The sequence below is a fragment of the Cupressus sempervirens genome, chromosome 7 (genome assembly GCF_028749045.1).
Source record: "Cupressus sempervirens isolate cs-2001-9-10 chromosome 7, ASM2874904v1, whole genome shotgun sequence".
NCBI classification, from domain to species: domain Eukaryota; kingdom Viridiplantae; phylum Streptophyta; class Pinopsida; order Cupressales; family Cupressaceae; genus Cupressus; species Cupressus sempervirens.
The window spans coordinates 769,997,828-770,025,820 of record NC_143124.1 but is presented as its reverse complement, the minus strand read 5'-3'; positions in this window follow the sequence as shown (position 1 = coordinate 770,025,820).

The window sequence follows — 27,993 nt, the reverse complement described above, 5'->3', positions numbered from 1 at the left end:
GAAAGTTCAAGCTCTTTTTGCACAAGCTATGACTTTAGCACCTTCATGGATTCTTGATTCCAAGGATTCTCACCACATCACAAACACTCCTAAGTTGCTTACTTCACTTGATCCTTGTGCCCCCACACAAATTGTAATTGGGAACTCTTCACAACTTTTAGTTTTAGGTTCTGGTACTATTGCTTTGGCTGGGAGCTCTCTACAAGATGTACTTTATGTTCCTAATATTTCGATGAACCTTCTATCTATCTATTAGATTTTCCATCTATTGGATTTTCCACTCTAGCTCTAGGAAGATAGTCAAGTTCTCACCACATGATGTGGTTAATTGGGATTTGCATGATCCAGAGATGATCATGGCCACTGGGAGTGTTGACTCTGTATCTCACCTCTATAGATTTGATGGATTTGAGTCTTTTGATGACACAAGTTCATGCTTAGTTGCACATGCAGATTCAGTAAGAAGACTTTGGCTTGAACAGTTTGGGCATGTCAATTACAGATATCTTTAGTAGATGAGCACACAGGCACTTGTTCTTAGGCTTCCCTAGATTTCTTGTCCAGATGGTGTTTGTTAGGGATTTGCACTTGGTAAGAAACATAGGGATTCTTTTCCACATGGATGAGCCACTCATGCTTTAGCACCTTTGCATTCGATTCATAGTGACCTCATGTCATTTCCTACTCCTTTTTTCTTAAGTGCTAGATATGTGCTTACATTCATTGATGACTTCTCCAGATGCACGTGGGTGTACTTTCTTAAGTATAAGTTTGATGTCTTTGACTCATTTTGAGTTTTCAAGGCATTTGTAGAGAAGTAGTTTGGGCTTTCTATTTGACACATACACATGGATAATGGGTGGGAGTGTGTGAATCGGGCTTTTAAAGATATTTTTTCTAAGCATGGTCTTCAACACTAGCTTTTAGTGCCCTACACTCCTTAGCAGAATGGCGTGGTTGAGAGAAAGAATAGAACCCTTTGGGAGATGGAAAATTGCATGATTTAGTCTAGGTCCATGGATTCATGTTTTTGGGCAAAGGTAGTCAATTATACCAACTATATTCAGAATCGAATGCCCCACAAGGCACTTTGACATATGACTCTTGAGGAGGCTTGGTCCCATGTCAACCCTAATGTATCATCATTCAGAGTTTTTGGGAGTACAACATATGCATTTGTACATGATGATTAGAGGAAAGCTATGGAATAGAAGAGCCAACCACTAATTCTTGTTGGCTACTGTGAGGATGTCAAGGCTTATAGGTTATTTGATCCTGATTTTAGAGAGATCTTGTTTTGACAGGATGTCCAATTTGATAAAAGCCCTCTTGCAGTTCATTCCTCATCTCTAGTGTGTCCTTTAGCTCCCACTACTCCCTCTTCATCTCCAGTTTGTTCCACCAATGATGAGGATGATGATCATGGTGATCCCCATTTACCTCTGCCATAGGATCCTCCCCAAATGCCTAAATGGGCTTGAGCTATAGTTGAGGCTACAGGATCTCTAGTTGGTGACCCATCCACTTCTCGTCGTACCTGTTCTCACACTGTAGGTTCTAGTCTTCTCAGTCATGCTCTTAGCACTAATCCTCAAAATTTTTTTGAAGTGACAGGACATTCTAAATGGGATAGTGCAGTGGAGGAGGAATATTCTTCTTTGATGAAGAATCCCACATGGGATCTTTGTCCTCTTCCCAAGGTGAGAAAGCTAGTGTGTTGTAAGTGGATTTACCGCCCTAAGTATGTTGCTAATGGTTTTATTGATAAGCATAAGGATCATCTTGTTGTAAATGATTTTTCATAAGTTGAGGGTGTTGATTATTTTGAGATATTTGCCCCTATCACCAAGATGAATTCCATACACCTTGTCTTATCCCTTACAGCTTCACAAGGATGGTCAGTTTATCAGATGGATGTGAAAAGTGCCTTCCTACATGGTGATATCACTGAGGAGATTTATATAGAGCAGCCTCTAGGTTTTGTGTAGGATCCTTCCTTGGTTTACAGATTCTGACATTCATTATATGGTCTCAAACAAGCTCCTCGAGCTTGGTATGAGAAGATGGACTCCTTTCTGCTATCTATAGGCTTCACTCACTGCCATTCTGATCCCACAATGTACATTCAGCATCTTGGTGATGACATTCTGATTCTTTTTTTGTATGTTGATGATCTTATCCTTATAGGTAGTTCATCATCCATGCTCCAGGATGTTAAGCATACACTGATGGACCAGTTTGAGATGACTGATCTTGGTTTGCTACACTACTTTCTTGGTCTTCAAATTCATCAGTCTCCTACTGGCATTTTTGTGCAGCAGAAGTATGCTCTTGACATGCTTTGTCACTTTCACATGCTTGATTGTAAGGCTACTCCTACACCATTTCAATCAGGTGTTACTTTGTCTACCTCCTGCTCCTCACCAATAGTGGATGCTACTTGTATCAACAGTTGGTTGGCAACTTGTTGTACCTGACACACACACACCCTAATCTTTCTTTTGTGGTTGGCCTAGTCTCTCGATTCTCTCAGGACCCTCATGAGAGTCATTGGCAAGCTGCTAGATGTATTCTACACTACATTTAGGGCACACTCATGTATGACATTTACTACACTTTGAGGACTCCACACATTGTTGGCTACACTGACTTAGATTGGGCCAGTGATGTTGATGATCAGAAGTCTACTTCTGGCTTTGCATTTTTCCTTGGCTCTAGTCCCATCACATGGTCATACAAAAAGTAGTATGCTTGAGCACTTTCATCTACAGAGGCTGAGCATAGGGTCGTAGTTCTTGCTAGTTAGGAGGCTTTATGGCTTTGTCAATTGATGACTAATTTTGGATTTCCTCCTGATTGTCCCACTACTTTGTGGTGTGATAAGCAAAGTGCCATCCACATCTCTTGCAACCCAGTGGAACATTAGTGTACCAAGCACATTGAGTTGCACATGCATTTCATCTGTCAGCTGATCTAGGATGGTGTTATTGCATTGGAGTACATTCCTACTACTACACAGGTTGTAGACTTCTTCACTAAGCCTTTTGCATCACCCCACTTTCTTTAACTATGATCAATGCTTGGGGTTACAGAAGTTGTCCTTGGCGGGATTAGTTGAGACCTTCCTTCCTTCACTTCATGTTTTTTTCAGCATGTTGTTTTTCACCTTTTTGGGGGGGGAGAGTTTTTCCCACATGGTTTTCTTTCTTTCCTCATTTTACAGAGGTTGCATTTAGTTGTACTATACTTTGGTACCTAGAATGGCCTCATTGCTAGGACCCATTTTGCATTTTTTGCTTTGTTTTGTGAGCTTAAGGTGTTCCCCAAAGTTGCATTTAAGGAGGGGTGTTAGAGTAAATAATTAATTAATTGTTAATTATTTATTCTATTTACTTAAGCTTACTTAGGTTAATGCATGTAGTTGAAGTTAGTTTTTGACAACATAGGAGTTTGTTCCCTTCAACATACGTATCTTTTCCACCTCTTGTGGATGTGTGCTTAGTTGTCAACCTTATCTCCTACCTCATTCTAGCTTGTTCTACAAGCTTCCATGAGGCATGTTTATTTGGTCTCTCATTCATTGTAAATTCATTTCCATTCACATAGCAATTCTAATTTCCTATTGTGAAATATTCTCTTGTGTGGTATTTGCTTCAAGCTCTTTGCTCCCTAGGTTTCTCTTCAACAAGCTATTTGCATTGCAAGTGATCTTGGTGCATTTTCGGAGTTGGATTCTCAACTCCTATAGTTCTTTCCTTCTATCTCTTCTTTTGTCTTTTTTTTTTTTCTTTTTTTTCTTTTCCATGAATTCACACATCTTACTAACTAAATTTCTTGTTCTCTTCTCAGCTTTATTACTTCTTCTTGAAGTATACCATTATTTTCCAATAATTCTTTGATTGCCTCATTAGCTTCATCTAAATTGCTTTCTGAATGAATGTCTTCAATTCAATGTAGAGTGTGTCATTCATCTAGATTGCAAGATCTTTTCTTCTTTTCAAGGATTGAGAGAGTTGCTCCTTTACTTTCTTGAGTTGTCCAATAGTCAATTCCAAATCTAGCTTTTCATTGTCAATAGTCTTGTCAAGTCTGAATATTTCCATAGCCTCTAATCTTTGCTCAAGCTAGTAAACTTCTTTCCTAAGAAACACAAAGCTCTGATACCAATTATTGAAAATATATATATGATAGGCTAAGTTAATGAGAGGGAAGAGGTGAATCAATAACTAAGAAAAATTATTTCGTGTTGCACCAATTAATCATTCATGTGAATTATGATCTAATTCCATGCATAAGAAGTTGAAAGTATTAAAACATTCATAACAATTTTAACACAATTTTGGTGACTTAGAAACATTCCAAATAAAAAGTAAAATTGGGGTGGGGATGATACCCACAAGCTTTAGTACTACAATATAAAGTTGGCATGTTAAGGCTTACAATGATCACTTCTGACGATCTTCCCTATTAGGAGAAATAAGGACTACTAGGTCCACCTTGCAAAAGGATTTACAAACATACAATGAAGTATGCACTTGGTAAAGAGATTTACAAAAGATTGTTAAGTCTACCTTGTGAAATAATTTAACTAGTTCACCTATTAGGATGAAATAGTGGCTGATCTCTAATCTACAACTTGATTTTTTGAATAAGATTTCTTTGACTACAATGATCACCTTGTTGTGGTGGATAAATCTTTGTTTCTCCTTAAACTATTGTAGCCTTTTTTACTTCACACTTCTGCTCTTCAAATTCGTATTGTATTCATGTCATATCTTCATCTTTGGATGTGATATAATACATTACATATATACCAATCCAAGTTACAAATCAAAGAATTCAGCTACAATATAAGTTTACACAAAATACACAAAGTCAACCCAATTGCAAGAGCTCAAATTCTAAAGACTAGCTCGGTGAGGTTCTGATACTCAGCATCCACTGTCAATGCTCAGAATCTTCATGCATTTGATAGATGTAGAAGCTTAGTTCATATTGATCACTTCCAAGTAGTTTAAACTCAGTCTGCATAGGTGACTTGGTGAATACTAAGGAACTTGGCATATAAACCGAATCACTTGATTAACACTACATAGCTCAGTCAATGCTATCACAATGAGCTTGGTATAAACTGAGTCACTTGGTTAAAATTAAGTGGCTTGGTCAAAACTAGATTCACATCACTATAACTAAAAACTTGGTAAGTAGTTCACAACTCAATTTGCAATGAGGAACTTGGTAAACCTTATGAAGCTTAGTATACATTGTTGATCACCATCATGGTAGAAACTGCTTGGTGCAAACTAAATATTATTCCTTCAACTCAGTAGCAACTCTAGAACTTGGTAAGACCTGAAATGCTTGGTTAGTACTATTAACTATAATAAGCTCGGTAGATACTTAAAATCTAAATCAGTGTGTGTCACTAATAAAAAACTTATCTACAATGTTAACAAGAAGGTGGGGAATGTTGGAATTATAGATGAAGTAACTAAGAGGGGGGGTGAATCAGTTGCTAGAAAAACAAATCCTAATCTCTTAGATGTCTTAAATAACTAGTTACTGCTGTCACTTGGTAAGTACATCACAGAAATGTTGTAACTTGGTAGATTAACTTGTTACTAATCTTTAAGCATTCATAATTATTAGCATGCATGCAAAAGTAAATAACATGAACACAAGAGACACCAGATTCAACATGAAAACCCAATATGGGAAAAACCACCAAGTAGCTAGCTACCAATTTTCACTCTTCTGAAGTGAGCCCTATTAGGAGCCAACCCTATTAAAGGTTACAATATAGACTATTAAGTGTGACCCTATTAGAGGATTTAATCACCCTTTTAGGAGTGGCCTTGCTAGAGGTCTTTAGAACAATTCAACTAAACTGTCACCTTGTTAGAGGATTTTAAAAATAGTTGTTAAACCAACTTTGTTAAGAGATTTTAAAATCACTACTACAATGGTTAGAAAGTAACAATGAATTGACCTGAATATGATGCAACTAAATTTGTTGATTACAAATCTCTATTCTACACCATTAGATCATCCTCGATCAAATATAGCTTTTCTACTCCTCAAAGATCTCTGATCATCCTTCAAAATTTTCTTTCATAATAATTAGTCCTCCTTCTCATTCACATTACATCAAATCCATCAAACACATTCTTAGAATTCACAACTTGACCTCTTATATATACCATTCAAATTATCAAGTTAGCTCATTCACAAGTTACATTTACCAATAAACCATACATTATTTGGCTACAAATATTACATTAAACAAATAAACTTTATTTCACAAAAAAATGAAATCCTTCATTGGCTGACCCTGCTAGGTAAACACTACTTCCAAAAACAATTTCTTTAGTTAACCATCTCAACTCAGTTAATACTAAAAAATCTACAAAATCCTTTGGCTATTGAGTTAACTTGGTAAGAACTAAATTTCCTTTGATATCCATGAAAGCTCAGTAAGAATTGTCTCTGCCATATTTCAATTTGATGACCGAGTGAACTTAGTAACAACTGAATTTCCTTGTTTAACCTTGAAAGCTTGGTAATAATTGTCTACACAAGGTAAAGCTTGAGAATGATTGGTAGACACTTTAAATCTTCTTTGCTAACCTTCTAAGCTTAGTAGACTCTTTATTTTGCCTTGCTGACCAACTAAGCTTGGTAGACTCTGTCTGATGACCGATATGAGATTTTTGTAACATCAAAGACAACACACAATTGAACAATTGTATCCAACAATCTCCCTCTTTGGCATTGATGGCAACACAACATGTCATAGCTGAATGAAATTTGAGAATTAGTTTTTTCTGATAGAATGTATCTTACATTTCATCACAGTAATCTCCCTCTTATGTTTCATTCCATAAAAACTCCTCAAATACAATAATCTCCCTCTTTCATAGTAATCTCTCCCTCTTACATAAACTCTCTTTTTATTGCAAATTTTAGAAAGATATGATAGTAAACTCTCCCTCTTTGACAACACATGCCAAAGACAACATAAACCAAATGAATAGCAATGTACCTTATGTATTGATTCATATGCAATATCTTCATTACTTTGCTGCATCAACTGATAGATCTTCAATTCTATTTTTGTTGATGCATCACTAAAATTGTATTTTAGTGAGCTTCAGATAGGGGAATGACCCCTAACTTACCTCTTAGATACAAGAATGCATCTTTAGGTAAAGGCTTTGTGAATATGTCAGCAATTTTTTCTTTTGTATCGACATATTCCAATCTAATTTCCTCATTCTACACCAATTCTCTGACAAAGTGATACTTTATAGCAATATGCTTGGTTTTTGAATGCATCACTAGATTCTTGAAAATGTTGATTGCACTTGTATTGTCACAAAATATAACAATAGGTTCTTTGATTTCTTGCTTCATACCTTCCAATAATTATTTGAACCACACAATGTTTGAGTAGTTTACTACTGCTGCAACATATTCAGCCTCTACTGTGGACTGGGATGTACAATTCTACTTTTTACTTGTCTAAGAAACCAACCTCTTTCTAAGAAAGAAAGCTCCTCCACTTGTACTCTTTCTGTCATCAGCATTCCCTACCCAATCTACATCAATGAACACTTTTAAATCCAAATTTCCTCCAAGTTTATACCATAATCCATAATCTTCAGTTCCTTTTAAATATCTTATGATCCTTTTGATTGCCATCATGTGATTTTCTTTTGGTTTTGCTAAGAATCTTAAAACAATTCTTACTGCAAGGGCAATGTCTAGTCTTGTGTGCACTACATACTACAATTTTCCAATCATATATCTATACAATGTCTGATCCACTTCCTTTGATTCATCATCCTTGGTAAGTTTCAGTCCAGTACACATAGGATTCCCACTAGTTTGCAGTCTTCCATACCAAACTTTTTCAGTATCTCCTTGATGTATTTAGATTGAGTAATGTAGATGCCATTCTTACTCTGATGAGTTTGAAGACCAACAAAGAATTTGATCTCACCAAACATTGACATTTCAAATTCCTTGTGCTTTTGTTGTAAAAATTCTTTACAAATATCATCATTTCCTGTGAACAAAGTATGATCATCTACAAATATTTCTACCAAAAAAATCTTATTATTTGGTCCTTCATTGATGTACAAGCTACTGTTATCATTAGTTCTTTGAAAACCAATCTGAATAAGATAGTTATGCAATCTTTCATACCATGCTCTAGGGGCTTGTTTTAGACCATATAATGCTTTATATAATTTGCAGACCATTTCCTTCTTGTCTAGATTAGAAAAACCTTCAAGTTGTTCAATGTAAACCTCTTCATCTAGTATACATTGAGAAATCCTGACTTGACATCCATCTGATAAACATTGAATCCTTTGTATGCAACATATGCAAGTAACGTTCTAACACCTTCCAATCTTGTAATAGGAGCAAAAGTCTCTATATAGTCTACACCTTCTTCTTGAGAGTATCCTTTGCATACTAGTCAAGCTTTGTTCCTTGACATCTTACCATCTTCATTTAACTTTTTTTTGAATACCCAGTTAGTTCCAATCACATTTTTGTCTTTAGGCCTAGGTACACGAGTCCATTTTTTTTTTCTCTTCAATCCAACTTTCATTTTCTAATGCATCTTTGACATTTCTAGGTTCAAAATCAGCAAGTAAGAAAGTGCCTTTCAACTTACTTCTTGTCATTGTTCCTTTAGATTTATCTCCAATGATCTGATCTAGTGCATGATGCTTCTTGACATACTTGGCTAGCACAGGCTCCTTGCCTTTTGAATAACTTGTATTGTTATCATTCTATGCTTCAACTTATGGTTTTGGTTTTGGTTTCTCAGGCTTGATAACTATTGATTTGGTAGCTTCTATTTGCAACTTGGGTCCTTGCAACTCTATAGGCATTAGCTTGGTTTGAACTTCCTACAGCTCGATTACAGAAGACTGTAGAGTAGAAAATTTTTGATTGACAGATGTGCCTAGCATTGTATTTGGTTCAGCGAAAACAAATCTCATGTAGTCTTCAAGGTCCCTTTTTCTTTCTTTTTTAGTTCTTTCTGCAAACTCATTAACTTTTACATGTGCACTTTCTATGACTTTGTGAGTAGACAAATTGAAACATCTATATGCTTTACTTTTGCAAGAATATCCCAAAAATATTCCTTCATCACCCTTCACATCAAATTTACCTTTTCTAGATTCTTTCAAAATGTAACATTTTCTTCCAAATACTTTTAGGTAACTTACATTGGGTTTGTAGCCATACCATAACTCATAGGGGGTTTTGAATGAGTCCTTCTTCAGCTGTACTTGGTTCAAGGTATGAACTGTAGTGCTAATAGCTTCCTTCCAGTATTTGATAGCAATGCTCTTTCCAATCATTAATGTTCTTGCACAGTCCATGATAGATCTGTTCCTTCTTTTAGCTATTCCATTTTGTTCAAGAGCTCTAGGTGCTAAAACCTATCTTTTTATTCCCCTTTCAATGCAAAAGTTATTGAACTCATGTGAAATAAATTCACCATCTCAGTCCGACCTTAAGCATTTTAGTCTTTTGCATGTTTCCTTCTCTACTCTAGCCAAATACCATTTGAACTTTTCAAATGCTTCTGATTTCTCTCTTAGGTGCATGACAATCATCATTCTTGAGTAATCATCAACAAAAAGAATGAAGAACTTTTCAATAGTATAACTTTCAATACAAATACATTCACACAAATCAATATGCACAATTTCTAAAATTTCTTCAGATTGATAGTTCTTTCTTTTAAAGCTAGTCTTTTCCATCTTGCCAATTTGACAATTCTTGCATAGACTAACCTCAAGTTTCTTTATGTTAGGAATGCCTCTTACTTTCCTAATTTACTTATTTTTACCAAGTTATCAAAGTTCACATGACACAACCTCCTATGCCATAACCAACATTCTTAAATTTGAGCAATAAAACATGAACATTCACCAAGTTCAAGATAAAACTAGTTACCTTTTGTTTGAGTGCCTGATCCAATCAGCTTTCCTTTTCCATCTAGTAGTCTTTCGTTTCCATGCATGAATTCCACTTTGAATCCATTATTGAGTAGTTGTGCCACACTCAACAGATTGTGTTTTAGTCTTTCTACCCAATATTCATTATCACATACAAGTTCTTTGGCCAGTGAGATTCTTCCTTTTCCTTTTATGCAACAAGGTTCATTATTACCAAATCTCACACTGCAACCATCATAGTCTTCAAAATGTTCAAACTTAGTTTTATCAGTAGTCATGTGATGAGAACAACCACTATCTATAATCTATGTATCATTTTTTATTACATGAGAAATGAGTGCCATTTCTTCATCATTATTAGATTCATCCTTTACAGCAATGTAAACAATTTCATCTTCTTCTTCATCAGTAAAATCATTAGAATCTTTAGCCATGATACATGTTTTCTTACCTTTATCCTTGAATGATTTGAAGTATTTCTTTCCATTGCACTTGTGACCTTTCTTCTCATCCTTGTTCTACTTATTTGGGCATCTAGCAGCAATATGTCCAATTTCTTCACAAGAAAAATAGATTAGAGGAACCTTACCTTTGTATTTCCCTTTGCCTCTTGAATATTTCCTTGCTAGCAGAGCTTCAACCACCTTAAGATCACTGCCTGATCTTTTTCCTAATTCTTCATCACTATCTGACTGAGGATCCTTTATCTTCTTGCCTTTCTCCTTGAGTGAAAGCTTGGCTTCAAATGCTGATTCAATGTTTTTAGTAGTTAGAACATAATTATCATAATTGTCTAGCTCGAATGTAGTCAATCTTACAACTATGGCCTCTAAATTTGTCTTATGATTTGCTTCACATCTTCTTTCTTGAATTGCAGAGACTCTGATTGCATAAATAGGAAGTAGAATTCTAAGAACTTTACTTATAACTGTCTCTTCCTTGATATCTCCTCCAGATGCTTTGATTGCAATAACACTTGCTTTAACTCTTTCAACATATTTTTCTATGTTTTCATCCTCTCTCATCCTCATCTGATCAAATTTTCCTCTCAAACTTTCTACCTTGGCTCTTCTTACATTATCATCTCCTTCATAAATCTCTTTCAATTTTTTCCACATTTCAAAAGTAGTTTTGCAATCCTTGATGTCATCAAATTATTCATAACTTAGATCAGATGCAATATCTATCATCATGTTGTTGTGAGTCTTCTTTTCAGCAATATCATTGACAGATAATATACCAACAAATTCTACATATTTTTCAGCAAGGTTCTTCAACCCTGAATCACCAATAGAAGCCAGATGAAGTCTCATCAATCCATACCATGCTAAGAAGTTATCCCTATTACCAAGATCTTTGATAGCAATTGTTTGAATTATAGATGAAGTACCTAAGAGGAGGGGTGAATCAGTTACCACAAAAAGAAATTTTGATCCCTTAGATCTCTTAAATAACTAGTTACTACTACCACTCAGTAAGTACATCACAAAAATTTTGTAACTCGGTATATTAACTTGTTATTGATCTTTAAGCATTCATAATTATTAGTATGCATGCAAAAGTAAATAACATGAACACAAGAGACACCAAATTTAACATGGAAACCCAATATGGGAAAAACTATCAAGTAACTAGCTACCAATTTTCACTCTTCTAAAGTGAGCCCTGTTAGGAGCTAACCCTGTTAAAAGTTACAATACACACTGTTAGGTGTGACACTATTAGAAGATTTAATCACCCTATTAGGAGTGGCCTTGCTAGAGGTCTTTAGAATAATTCAACTAAACTATCACCCTATTAGAGGATTTGCAAAATGGTTGTTAAACAAACTTTGTTAAGATATTTTGAAATCATGGTTAGACAGTAACAATGAATTGACCTAAATATGATGCAACTAAATTTGTTGATTACAAATCTCTATTCTGCACCATTAGATCATCTTCGATCAAATATAGCTTTGCTGCTCCTCAATGATCTCTAGTCATCCTTCAAAATTTGCTTTCACAATAATTAGTCCTTCTTCTCATTCACATTACATCAAATCCATCACACACAAACACTTAGAATTCACAAATTGACCTCTTATATATACTATTCAGATTATCAAGTCATCTCATTCACACGTTACATTTACCAATAAATCATACATCAGTTGGCTACAAATATTACATTAAAAAAATAAACTTTATTTCACAAAATAATGAAATCCTTCATTGGTTGACCCTGCTCAGTAAGCACTACTTCTAGAAACAATTTTATGAGTTAACCATCACAACTCGGTTAATACTACAAAATCCTTTGGTTGTCGAGTTAACTCAGTAAGAATTGAATTTCCTTCACTGTCCATTAGAGCTCGGTAAGAATTGTCTCTGCCATATTTTCCTTTGATGACTGAGTGAGCTTGGTAACAACTAAATTTCCTTGTTTAACCTTGAAAGCTTGGTAACAACTATCTGCACAAGGTCAAGCCAAAGAATGCTCGATAGAAACTATAAACCTTCTTTGCTAACCTTTTGAGCTTGGTAGACTTTGTCTTCTACCTTTTTGACCAACTAAGCTCGGTAGACTCTATCTAATGACTGATATGACATTTGTGTAACATCAAAGACAACACACAATTGAACAATTTTATCCAACAGGGAGAGAGGTAAATGATGTTGCCTTCATTATTGATCAATATGCATTTGAATAAATTTATTTTTTATATTTATAAATCATTTAATAAACTATTCTAACTTGGATTTTGTTAAAAAAAGTATTCATACAAGATCTAATGAGTTGTGAGAGTGCATTGAAGAGGCTCCATTTTGATGATCCTCCTATAGCCTAGGATATGGTAGTTTTTTAAGGGATTCCTTTGGGCATATATTTAGATGGCATATTCCATATTCTATGTATAAAATTTGATTTCATATACATATTATGATGGCATGTGCCATATTTTTTAAATAGATGTATGTTTTGACATACATTTGCATATAATTTATATATGATTATGTATAACTTCATTTGTTTTGCATCCAACTAACATCTAGATCCTTCACCTCCATTCTTCAATGTTTATTTTATTGCTCCATAAACCTTCTCTGAAAATAACATATTTCCAATATCTTCATTGCACCCCTCATGGAAACATGTCACAAATTTTGATAAACTGCCACATTGTAAGAACTTCGCATTTAAGCCATCATTTCTATAAAAGAAAAAAACCATCATCTCTAGGACATAAGAATTGATCTAGTAATGATCTTAATGATATTGGAAGGAAAGTGGCTTCCAACATTTCATTAGTATGAAAATCAGAATGGATGGATCGTAATACTTCTTGGTGCATAGAAAACTCCATATGATATTTACAACATGTATTTTGAATCTTAAGTAGCACACAATAAAATGACTTCATTGATTCAAAATCCCTTTGTGATATATGTAATGTTTTATCTGTCTCACAAAATATTTTGAACAACATTATTTTACTTACCTCTAAATAATGTTTTTGATGTGGGGTACAATATTTAATGTCAATTCTTAACTTCAAAACATACTTCACATTTGGTGACACTCTTGAGCTAGAGGACCAAAATTATGCAATTTCTTCTTTCACACCCTCTATTAGTTTCTTATTAGAACAAATAAATCTCAAAAAATAAGGCAATTTATTAGTTTGAAGAGGATCTTCAAGTCTCTATCTTCTTTCAAGTGCTCTACTTAAAATCATACGACTTATGTTTAAGTCAACACAAGTTTGTCTAAGAAATCTAAATTTTCTCATATGATGACTTACCAAGGAAATCTTAATAACCCTATGAGAAGCTATATTTTCCTTTTCCCTACTCTTTTTTTCTATGGTATTGAGAGCACTAAAAAGGTTATTTACAGTAATGGAATTTCTCTCCATTTTCTTATTGATGTATATTTTCAATTTCGATAACATAAGTCTTAATTTTTGCATCCTTAACAATTGAACAAAAAGTTGGTATTGCTCCAAAAATGTCTTATTGTCAAAAAACTATTCATATAGTCTTGAAGCCAACATCTAAATTTTTCTATGTGATCTCTTCCCTTCCAATGTGCTCAAAATGGCCTCATCATCCTCTAATAACCACTTCGATGTTCTACCAAGTTTAGGGTCAAATGTTTGTCTCTCTTTATTACAAGGAACCTCAATTTTATTATAATGAGGAGATTGGTAAGGTTCATTTGCAACATTATCACTATCATTCTCAATTATTATATTTTCTCTTTCAAGCTATACATTCTCCTCATTGATTAATACATTGGCATGCACAACATTAAGCTGATTCATATTCTCAAATTCAACATTATCATCACTACACACTATTGTTACATGATCAACCTCATTGACATTTAACATACCTTGCCTATTTCCACAATGGTTTTCCCTTCCTCTCCTATTTATATTTTCACCTAGTACTGGTCCCCATGACACCAAATCAATTGATTTGACAACTTTTTCAAAGTTTGGGCCCCAAAATTTTTTTCTTTAAAACCCTTAAACCCCATGAAAAAATGATTTGAAATTTGTGTGTCCCAAGTAAGGGGACCAAAGTCATTTAAAAAAATGTTTTCTAGTAAACTATCAATTGTTTGTTATCTCCTGCCTAAATAAGGAAAGAAACCTTATGGAAAATAAAGAGCTAGGATTGATAGTTGAGGAAGGGTCCTCATTATCTCCTCCATGACCCATGTGAGGTGTTTTTGTGTGTGTGTGTGTCATGAATAAGATATAATTGAATTATTAAGTGAATGTTTAATTATTTAAATTATTTTCTAAGTTGATTTATGTAGGTAGTGGATATATATACCATTTAAATAGTATTGATTTATTTAGTTATTAATGTTAGGGAAATGAATTTATAAATGTGTTGTTATGCACATATGCAGTCAAATTTTTAAATGATAACATAATAGATAAAACATTGTATAATAAAATTAAAATCTAATTATTTATTTCCTTAAATGGTGTACTTATAATTCACAACTAAATCTAGATATTTTAATTGATCTTATGTGTCGAAAGGGGTCATAGGTTAACCTACAACCACTTTTGACCTATATGGTCAATTAGAATATGTCCCTAGGGGTCGGACCCCTAGGGACATATTCTAATCGATGGTATGGATTGAAAGGGGTTTTAGGTTAACTTACTACCCCTTTCAAGATATTTGATCAATTAGACTATGCCTCTAGGGGTCCTAGAACCCTAGGGACATTTGTTGTCATCAAATGTGTCTAAAGGGGTTATAGGTTAACCTAAAACCCCTTTCAACCCATATAATTACTTAGAATATGTCTCTATGGGTCCTAGCACCCCTAGGGACATATTTTTTCATCAAATGTATCAAAAGGGGTTATAGGTTAACCTACGACCCCTTTTCACCCATACAATCAATCAGAATATCTCCTCACTTGTCCTAGGACCCATAAGGACATATTAAAATTGATGGTGTGGGTTGAAAGGGATTGTAGGTTAACCTAAACCCTTTCAACACATTTGATCAATTAGAATATGTCCCTAGGGGTCCTAAGATCCCTAGGGACATATGTTGTCATCAAATGTCTCGAAAGGGGACATAGGTTATCCTAGGACCCTAAGGCACATATGTTGTCATCAAACATGTTGACAGGGGTCATAACTTATCCTAGGACCACTTTTGACACATCTAATCAGTTAGAATATGTTCCTAGGGGTGTTAGGACCCCTAGGAACTTTTGTTATCATCAAATCTATTGAAAAGGGGGTCATAGATTAATCTATGACCCCTTTTGACCCATACGACCAGTTACAATATGTCTCTAGGGTTCCTAGGACCCCTAAGGATATATGTTGTCATCAAATATCTTGAAAGGGGTCATAGGTTAACCTACAACCCCTTTTGACCCATATGATAAATTATAATATGTCCCTAGAGGTCATACGTTAACCAATGACCCCTTTGGACCCATACCATCAAACCCCTAGGGATATACATTGTCATCAAATATCTTGAGAGTGGTCATAGGTTTTCTTACAACCCCTTTCAACCCATATAATCAATTACAATATGTCCCACGAGGTCTTAGGACCCCTAGTAACATATGTTGTCATCAAGTGTATCGAAACTTATGACCCCTTTCTACCCACATAATCAATTAGAATATGTCCCTAGGGGTCCTAGGACTCATAGGGACATATGTTGTCATCAAATATGTCAAAAGGGTTCATAGCTTAACCTATGACCCCTTTCAACCCATACCATCAATTAGAATATGTCTCTAGGGGTCCTAGGACCCCTAGGGACATATGTTGTCATCATATGTGTCGAAAGGGGTCATAGGTTAAGCTACAACTCATTTTGACCCATACAATCAATTAGAATATGTCCTTAGGATTCTTATGATCCCTAGGGACATATTCTTATTGATGGTATGGGTCGAAAAGGATCATAGCTTAACCTATTACCCCTTTTGACTCAAAAAGGGTCATATGTTAACCAATGACTACTTTCAACCCATACAATAAAATAGAATATGTCCCTGGGAGTCTTAGGACCCCTAGAAACATATGTTATCATCAAATTTGTCAAAGGGGTCATAGGTTAACCTATGACCTTGTTTGACCCATACGATTAGTTAGAATATGTCCCTAGGGGTCCTAGAACCCCTAGGGACATATGTTGTCATCAAATATGTGGAAAGGGGTCATAGGTTAACCTATGACCCGTTTCAACCCATACCATTAATTAAAATATGTCCCTATGGGTCCTAGGAAGCATAGGAACATATTCTAATTGATGGTATGGGTCAAAAGGGGTTGAAAGTTTACCTATGACACCTTTTGACATATAAGACCAATTAAAATATGTCCCTAGGGGTCCTAGGACCCCTCCAGACATATATTATTGTCAAACATGTTGAAAGAGGTCATAGGTTATCCTAAAAACCACTTTTGACACATTTAATCAATTAGAATATGTTCCTAGGGGTCCTAAGACCCCTATGCACATATGTTGTCATCAAATGTGTTAAAATGGGTCATAGGTTAACCTACGACCCCTTTTGACCCATATGATCAATTAGATTATGTCCCTAGAGGTCCTAGTACCCCTAGTGACATATGTTGCCATCAAATGTGTCAAAAAGGGTCATAGGTTAATCTACAACCCCTTTCAACCCATACGATCAATTAGAATATGTTCCAATGGGTCCTAGGACCCCTATAGACATATGTTATCATCAAATTCATCAAAAGGGGTCATAGGTTAACCTATGACCTCTTTTGACCTATACAATCAATTAGAATATGTCCTTAGAGGTTCTAGGTTAACCTACAGCCCCTTTCAACCCATAATTATAAAAAAATAACAAAAAATAATAGAAATTCTAGATATGACTCTTAACTATCAGCCTACCAAAGGGATATGCAAAATACTAAATATAACTATGTCTTTTGTGTTGCACACAAAAATAACTATGTTATGTTTTCTAAAAAAACTAGGAACTATTTTTTCATGTGCACAGGGTTTGACCCACTAAATCTTATCCATTTTGTAAAAAATCTAAGATTTTAGTAAGTAAATTAAAAAAAGTACAATTTATATATTTTACACATATTGTCATTTTGAGTGGATGAACCTCAAACATCTTATCCAAGTTTAGATTGACCTAATTTCAAAAAAAAAATTGTCCACTTATACCCCCTTTTTGTACACCATCTTGGTGCACTAACCCTACACATATATGTTAATAACATATGTTATTATATATGTGATTAAACATATATTAAATTAACATATGTTATTAAATGTATATGATTAAATATATAACACATATAACATATGCTGTTAAATATATTTTATTAAATATGTTATAAACATATGTAATTACACATATGTTATTAAACATACAACACATAAAACTTATGAAATATATCTTTTAAAATGTGCATTGTGGCATCAATTCATCAACTTTTTTAGCTCCATATGGGTGGGTGAACTCTAGTGACAACACCATTTTGGCCAATAAGTCATTAGAATGTATATGCCCACTCTACACCAAAGTGTACCCAAGCTACCCTAAGAAATATTGTGCAATAATATATAGAGGGTCAAAACTCAAATCTCATCAGGGGTATTGGCAAGTTGTCAAATGTTACAAGACTATGTTGTCAAGGTATTCAATAACCTTTCTCAGTTCCAGGATATTTGAAGTTGTTTTCATTTAGCAGAATAATATTATTAGGTACAAAAACTTGTTGTAAAGGTCAAATGAATGGTATTGTAGTGCATATATTTCAAATTATGTATCATGATATCAATTCATATACTCTTTTTTTTGTCTCTAGATGGGTAGGTTAACCCTAGTGAGAACCCCATTTCATCCATTGAGTTGTTCAAATGTGTGTGCCCACCCTACATTGAACTATAGGTAAGGTTTCCTAAGCAATATTGGATAGTGATATTCAGAGGATGATATCTCTAAGATCATGATGAGTATCCATAATCTATCAGATGCTACAATACCATATTGATGAGATCTACAATAACCTCTCTCAATTTTAGGAGATACAAATTTATTTGTATTTGGCACAAAAATCTCATTTGATTCCAACACTCACAGTGAAGGTCATTTGAATGGTGTCATAGTGCATATATTTCAAACCATGTGTCATGGAACCAATCTTTCTACTTTGTTCTCTCTAGATGAGAAGATGAACCTTCATGAAAATCTCATTTTGGCCACTAAGTCATTAGAATATCTACGTCCACCCTTTACCAAAGTGTACCCAAGGTTCCTTAAGCAATATTAGGCAACAATCTTTAGAGGGCCATAACTCAAAGCTCATGAAAAGAATCAATAAAATATTAGATGCTACAAGACCATATTTTTAAGCTCTGGAATAACCTCTCCTAGTTCTAAGAGATTCATTTTTTTCATTTGGCACAACAATCTTGTTTGATGCCAAATTTTGTGGTCAAGGGCAATTGAATGGCGTCACAATGTGAATCTTCCAAACCATGCATCATGGCATCAATTCATATGCTCTTTTAGCTCTAAATGAGCAGATGAACCCTAGTGAAAACCCTATTTTGGCTACTAAGTCATTATAAAATTTGTGCCCACCCTACACTAAAGTGTACTTGAGGTCTCCTAAGAAATATTGGCCAGAATTCTTCAAAGGGTCATAAATCATAGCTCATGAGAGGGATCAAAAAATTGTTAGATGATATCGAACCATGATTTTGGGATCTAAAATAACCTCTCTTAGTTATAGGAGATTTTTTTAATCTGGCATAATAATCTCATTTGATGGAAAAGCTTGTAGTTAAAGTCACTTGAATGGTGTCATCGTGCATGATGTAGGAGTATCACCAGTGTAAGGGAAATCTTGCATCTCCCAAAAATATTTCTATTTTCAGTTTTCCAGTTTTGAATTTTCAATAAGGCATATTCTTATTCAGAGTTTCTATTTGAGGGAGCTTGTGAATTTTAGTAAGTTGGTATTATATGCTAAAATTGTTCTAATCTCATATGTAGAGGTTCATATTTGACATATCAACCTAGCACATGAGCTTTGTTGTCATAGCGTATGTATTGGTGTAATTATTGTAGATTTTTGGTATGAATTTTGGCTATACAAACTTTAGGTTTAGTGATGAAGGCCTAAATAGCTTTTAAATGAAGCAAAACCTTGAGTGACAAACACTTGCACAATTATTCATTGTAGATTGCTAGCCAAGAATTTCATAATGGAGTTATAATAGAGATCTAGGTCAATATTTTGCTACTTATGGTCTCCTAAAGTGGACTCATCTAAAAATATAAATTTTAAATTATCTAGAGTTGATCCTATGTAATAAAGTGTAATGAAATGATATAATATGAGATTTTTTTGGCCTCAAGCGTTAGGTCTTCATGTCTAGAACCTTCTTGGGTAGTAACAGTGCCTATATAAGGTTTTCTAGGGAAGTTAAAGGAGATAGTCATAGCCATTTCTTGCAAACTATTGTAAGGAAGGTGCCCATGTGGGTTTGCATATTATAATTCTATAATTCCACATTTGCAATAATAATAAGAAGCATATATTTTATTCTCTCAATTTGTGTTGTTTCTCTATTTCTATTGTGTGTTGTGGTATTAAGGGGAGCACCCTTCATTAAGAGGTATTAGAGTTGGAGTCCTAAGTGTGTGAATAGATAGTCAATTGGGAGGAAATTGTACTAGGAACATGGTTTGGGCAGAGTGTATAGACAAGTCACCAATTGTGGAGCAGTTTGCACTAGGTATTCAAAAGAAGTGTGAAAATACCTCTACAAAGAGAGCACAATGGAAGAGTCACATGTGTTACACTTGAGGGTTTTAGAGCGCTCCAAAGGAAAATGCAAGCATTGGAAGAAAAATGCATAGAGGGATGAATCTTTTTGTAAGAGATGAAAGTGAGGATGAAGGCAAAGAAGAAATAAATGTTGAAGAAGAGGCAATTCTAAACCATGAAGAAGAAATGCTTTTTAGGACCATCTCCAAGATTGAAAAAAGACCTAAATTTAAGGTTCTCACATTTTTAATAAATCTTAATCTAGAGGATTTGATTCATTGGATCAATTAATTGGAGGAATACTTTGAGTATGAAGATATTGAAGCTCTAGATGATGTTGAAGATCCAGATGGGGTCAAATTTGTGAATTCCAAACTAAAGGGTCATGCAAAGCTCTCATGGAAAGACATTCAATTAGAGTGAAATAGAACAGGAAAGGATAAAATTACAAGGTGGGATTGGATGATGGAAAAACTAAAGAAATAATTAATTCTCATGGATTATGAGCTTGATTAGTTGAAGTAAAATGCAAGGGTTGAAGCAAGTGATAATATCATTTTAGGAGTATACCAAGGAGTTCTACCAAGTTGTTATCACAATAGGCCATGCAGAAGCTAAAAAGGAGAAAGTTTTTTATTACCTTAATGGGTTGAGCCCAAGTATTTAGGAGGAACCAAGTCTAGTTCAAATGAATAGTAATGAAGAGGCATACCAATTTTCCCTAAAAGTTGAGGAAAATTTGAACAATAATTTTGATAACAAAAATAGTGGAATAGGTCATGGTGGAAGATCTGGTGGATGGTCTTATGGATACCAAAGAGATGATAAAAGTAAGAAGGATGAGGCTAGTAGTATCAACCAAAATCAAAGGGGAAAGAATCATTTCCATGATTAGAATAATAGAGATTAGAGAGAAAAAAGAAGATGAAATGGATCTAGTAGAGGAGATTTTCATGGGACCTATTTCCACTATGGAGAAGAAGGGCATATCGCATTTGAGTGTCCTCAATGCCAAGGAAGGGATGATAGAAGAACTAAAGGCCAAGCCAGAGTTGTACATATTGATGAAGATGTCAAATCTTCACATTCTAAATATGTTAACGAGGAGAAATTATAGTTAATAGAAGAGTCTTGTTGGGTAGTGAGAATGAACTTGATTAATGGAGGATTTTGTTTTGCACTAGGTGAAAATGTGAAGATAAGTGTTTTGATGTGATCATTGATGGTGGAAGCACTGATAATCTGGTGTCAGAAAACATGGTCATGAAGTTAAATCTCAAGAGGCAAAAACACCTACATCCACACCATATCTTCTAGGTGTGGGATGACCACAAGGTCATGATGAATGAGTAGTGCCTAGTGAAGTTCAAGATTAGAAGCTACCAAGATGAGGTTCTTTTTGATAACATACATATGTAAATATGTCATATTTTTTTGGGTAGTTCATTGTAGTTTCACAGACATGTTTTACATGGGAGGAATGCAAATACCTACACTCTAGCAAAGAATGTATTGAAACATAAGCTTAAGTCATTGAAAGAGAAAGAAGAAAAGGTATAAACTACTTCCAGAATATGTTTTGTTGATGGAAAGTAGTTTCTCAAGGGTATGAGGCATAAGCATATATGTTTTTTCTATACTTCCAAAAGATGGTAAAGAAGTGGAGAAGGTACGTGTAAAAGTTGTAGATTTTTTGGAAGAGTTTCCATATATTGTGTTAGATAATGTACCTAATGGATTTCCCTTTGTGAGGAAGATCAGTCACTAAATGGAATTGATTCTAGGAGTCAATTTTCCAAACAAGGTATCATATAGAATGATACCAACATAAAGTGAAGATTTGAATAGACAAGGTTAGGAGTTATTGTAGAAGAGGTTGATTCAAGAGAGTCTGAGTCCATGTGTTGTATAGATTTGCATTGTCATGGATGGATTGTATTATGGGTTGTTTGAGTGGACTTGTGTATTTCAAAAAGATGGATCTAAAGAGTGGGAACCATCATATTTGCATCAAAGAAGGAGATGAGTGGAATACTTCCTTAAGACAAGGGAATAATTCTACAAGTGGTTAGTCATTCCTTTTGGGGTAATCAATACATCGAGCACTTTCATCGGGCTCATGAATGAGGTAGTGAAGGATTTTTTGGGTAAGTTTGTTAATGTTTACCTAGATGATATTGTGATCTTTTGTAAAATATTAGAGGAGCATTTGATGCACATTAGTAAGGTGTTTGACAAGTTGGGGGTGGAAAGGTTGCTAATAAATTTTAAGAAGTGTAGTTTGTGAAGGAGTTGGTGTACTTGGGATTTCTAGTATTAATAGAAGGTCTGAAAATGGATGCAAAGAATGTGAAGGACATCCTCAAATCGCCTACTCTAAGAAGTATAATAGGGGTAAGATCTTTTTATGGACTTGCTAGTTTATAGAAAATTTATCAGAAGTTTTAGTAGTATTTATGGACCCTTGATTGAAACAATGAGAGGGGATAAGAAAGAATTTAAATAGATTATTAGTAGAGAAGAGTTTTAATCTATTGAAATAAAAAGTTACAAAACATCCTATTTTAGCACTTCCATATTTTAATAAGATATTTCAAGTAGAATGTGATGCTAATGGTACTACAATAAAAGCTATTTTGAGCCAAGAAGGTAGAGATGTTGCTTATTTCAATGAGAAATTGAATGATGTCAAAAGAAAGTATTTTATTTATGATTAAAAAATTAATGCTATAGTTCATGCATTGAAAAAGTGGAGATACTATCTTCTTCCTAAGGAGTTTTTTTTGTATAGTAATCATAAAGCTTTGCAATATTTGATTAGTTAATGAAAATTGAACCGAAGGAATTTGAAGTGAGTTGAGTTCTTGCAGAGTTATATATTTTTTTTGAAACATGGGAGTAGGAAGTCTAATAGAGTTGTAGATGTTAGAATATATAGTCCACTAATATAACTAAGGGGGGGTGAATCAATTATCAACTATCATCACAACCATTAACCTTAAACAAGCTTAACCATGTGAGTAATATAAACTAAAACCACAATAAGATATATTCATGCATAGTTAACACCAGATATTTTAACTAGGGAAACCCTTGATCAGAGGGAAAACCATAGTGGGGATAGTACCCACAAGATGATGTACTAATATAAATATTCCTTGTTAAGGATAGACCCTGTTAGGAGTCTATTACAATATTCAATACATATGAGTCCCTATTAGGAGACTTTGAATCCCTGTTAGGAGATTCCAACCTTGTTAGGAGTTGTGGAAGACAATTGGACCCACTACCCAAACAAATTCAAGGTTAAGATAAAATGACCCACTATCCAAATGATCTATGTGTTATTCCTTGTAGAATAATAAAAATAAAATGTACTTTCTTCCTCTATCTCTATCCTATCAACCAGAATTCTACTCCTTTAGATCTTGTAACCAAATCTCATACTGCGCATCCAATGATCCTTTGGATCACTTACATGCATTCAGTAATCATAATGCTCCTTCTTGCTCTACGCACTAATACATCACATTCCACTTGATCCTCTTATTCAAGATATATTACAAATAAGGAAAAAAAAAATTCCTTTATACCTTATCTTCATAATAATTCATTGAGTCAACCTTAAGGCTTTTCCAATTAATTAAAATAAGATAATTCATAATTACAATAGCACTATTAACTCACAGTCTATACACTTCACATATGTGAAACCACATCTTGTGCAATTGCAAGCATCATCCTATGATTTTCCTCTATTACTATGTGACTGTGCATCTCTTCATCACATCTCATATGAAAGATAGCAATAGATCATCAAAATTTTGTTTTCCAATGCTTTGTTTATGCACTACTTCTAGTAAATTGAGTGTAACTTTTGTACACCATTGAATCAGACTTATTCATTTTAACCACATCATCAAGAAAACCTCAGGAACATGTCCTCCACTCTACATCATCTAAAACATCCTTGACTTTTGTGCATTATAATATTACTGACTATTGTTCTTTTAGTCTTAACATAATTACTTATATGTTGACATCAATGACAAATACAGTCATGAATGCAACATATCAGTACTCTCCAATGCTTAGGATACTCCCCCAATGTAGTATCATCATCATTCATGCTAACAATCTCTCCCTTTGGAATTGATGGCAACATAGATGAAAAACATCTAAGTTCTAAGAATACTTAACGATACTCTACTTGTGTAGCTATTGTTCTCATCTACTCAATTCATCTTCATCAATCAAATCTGAAATTCTCTAGAACATGGCTTTGTTCATCTTTTCTTTAGGATTGGCAATAGTTGTTCACACCAAACAACTTCCAATACTTTATGGCTACATCTATGCACTTACATGTTCTTTTGTGCACTTACATATTCTTCTATGCACTTACGTATTCTTTCTAAATCTCCCTAAAGAGACAACTCTCTACTATTGCTTAGGAGTTCTTCTCATACATATTCTCCCCATGCCTTGGGAGATGTTTTTCATGTGTATCTCTCCCCTATTGAAATCAATATCAAAGGTGTCAATCACAATACCAATTGTTAATCAACTTCTCAAATCATCAACTAGCTTGAGTGTCCAAAGACACTATTCAATACCAATTACCAAGAGTCCTCCATGACTCAGTACATACCAGATACTCCCCCATTCAGGAAGCATTAGCATTCAATCTAGTCTAACCATAGTTCTCTATAACACTAGACTAATGCACTCATTGCATCATCTACTTTGAATTAGGTAGGGGCATAACCCATAGCATACCTCTTAGGTACTCAAAATGATCTTTAGGAAAAGACTTCATAAAGATATTTGTAATATGATGTTTAGTACTTACATATTCCAATCTCTTTGTTGCCTTCTCTCTCAAAACATGATACTTAATGGATATATTCTTTGTCTTAGAATGCAATATAGGATTATTAGACATACTATACTTTTGTTATCATAGTAAATGATAATAGGCTCTATAAACTTAATCCCAATATCCTTCAGCATTTTTTAACCACATAACTTGATTACAGTTATTTGTTGCTACAACATACTCTACCTTAGTTGTACTTTGAGAAATATGGTCTTATTTCTTGCTCAACCAAGAAACTAATCTTCCTCCAAGAAATAATGCTCTAATACTGGTGTTCTTTCTATCATCCATACTATCTACCCAATCTACATCAGTATATATGCACAAGGTAAAATCACTTGATCTATCATACCAAATTCCATGATCAAATGTATCCTTCAAATATCTGAATATCCTCTTTACTTCAGCATAATGATACTCTTTAGGATCAGCTTGAAATCTTGCTACAATCTCAACTACATTTTCTATATCTATTCTAGTGTGAATCAGATATTGCAATCCTCCAATCATAGATCTATACTTCTTCTTCTCAACTGTAGGTGTTTCATCATTACTAGATAACTTGTGACCAGTTATCATGGGTGTACCAATAGGTTTGCAACTTTCTAAACCAAATCTATTCAACAAGTCTTTTAGATACTTGGTTTGTGACATAAATATCCCATCTTTGTTTTGTGCAATCTGCAATCCTACGAAAAACTTCATTTCTCCTGTCATGCTCATTTCAAATTCATTATTCATCTCTTCAGCAAATTTATCACTTTCTTTATCATTTCCTCCAAATATTATGTCATCCACAAATATTACAATGATAAATAAACCATCATCAATTTTCCTTAAATAAAAATTACCATCTTTTGTACCTTTGATAAATCCAAGCTTAGACAAATACCTATCCAACCTTGCATACTAGGTTCTAGGTACTTGCTTCAGGTCATATAGTGCTTTCTTTAGTCTACATAAAAAATATTTATCTTCTGTTAGAGGGAATCCACCAAGTTGCTCATTGTGAACTTCTTCAAGTTCTCCATTTAGAAAAGCTAACATGACATCCATCTGATAAACCTTGAAATTCTTACTTGTTGCATAAGCCAAGAATATCCTTACTGCTTCCATTCTTGCCATAGGTGCATATGTTTCTTCATCATCTATGCCTTCTTGCTATAAGTAACCTTTGCAAAAAAGTCTGGCCTTGTTTCTCACAACTTCTCCTTGCTCATTCATCTTATTTCTAAATACCCATTTTGTTCCTATCACATTCTTGTGTTTAGGTCGAGGAACTAATTCCCATATCTCATTCTTCACAATTTGATCTAGTTGTTCTTTCATAGCTTGCATCTAGTGATCATCTTTACATGCCTCATCTGTGCTCTTAGGTTCCACTTGAGAAATTGGACACAATTCCTCATTAAATCTATTCCTTATCATCACACCTTTATTCTTGCTATCAATTATATGCTTTGGAGGGTGATTATTTGTCATGTTTTTGTTGGAACTAGGATTTGATATCTCAAATCTTATCTCTTCTCTAGGTTTAGATCTATGTTCTTCTCTATGCTCAATAGATACATCATTCTATAGGTCATTGTTAGTCTCAAAAAGAACTTCGGCATTATGTCTAACAATTCTAGAATTATTCTCTTCTTCATCAAAATTATAATCTACCATCTTCTCTTTAGTACCAAACTTTTCATCAATCCTTACATTTGCACATTCAACTATTGTCTTAGTTCTATAGTTGAAACATTTATATGCTTTAATTTTCAATGAGTAACCAAGAAACATACCTTCATCACTTCTAGGATAAAACTTACCAATGTCATCATCTCTCTTTATGTAACACTTACTTCCAAATATTCTAAAATATTTGACTGATGGTGAATAACTAAACCATAACTCATAGGGTGTCTTGTTCATACCTTTCCTAATCTATATTATGTTCTGAGTATATACTATAGTGTTAACTACTTCTCTCCAAAATGTCTTTGAGACATCATTCTCAAATAACATTTCTCTTGTTGCTTGTACTACTGACATGTTCCTTCTTTTAGCAATCTCATTCTGTTTAGGTGTTTTAGGTGAGGATAATTGTCTTTTGATTCCATTATCTTCATAGAACATGTTCAATTCTCTAGAGGTGAACTATCCTCCTCTATCTAATCGCAAACATTTAATCTTGACACCAGATTTATTTTCAATTCTATTGTTGAATTCATATCTTAAATTTTTCAAAAAAATTCGACTTCTCTTTAAGAAATGCTACCCACATCTTCCTAGAGAAATCATCAACAAAAATCATAAAGTAGCTTTCACTATAGAATCCTCTAGATCTTGTAGGACCACTAAGATCTGTGTGAATAATCTCCAATTTCTCTATTGTAGAGAACTTCTTGTTAGGAAAAGATAGTTTCCTCTTCTTAGCCAAAATACATTCCTTGTAGATAACATTAGTAGGATTAATAATTTTAGGTAGATCTCTTACAACAAATGTACTACTAACTTTCACAATATTATCAAAGTTTATATGATGGAACCTTCTATGCCATAACAAATTGTTCTCAACCTTTGCAACCAAACATGTTATTTTAATAGGATTCAACTAAAATACATTACCTTTGGATCTAGTTCCAGTACCAATCATGTTACCATCTTTGTCTTTGATAATGAAAATCTTTTCTATGAATTGTAATGTATATCCCTTGTCTACCAATTGTCCAACACTTAGCAAATTATGTTTCAAACCATCAACAAAGTAAACATCATTAGTGTTAGTTTTACCATCAAGAGTGATAGATCCAATCCTTGTAATATGA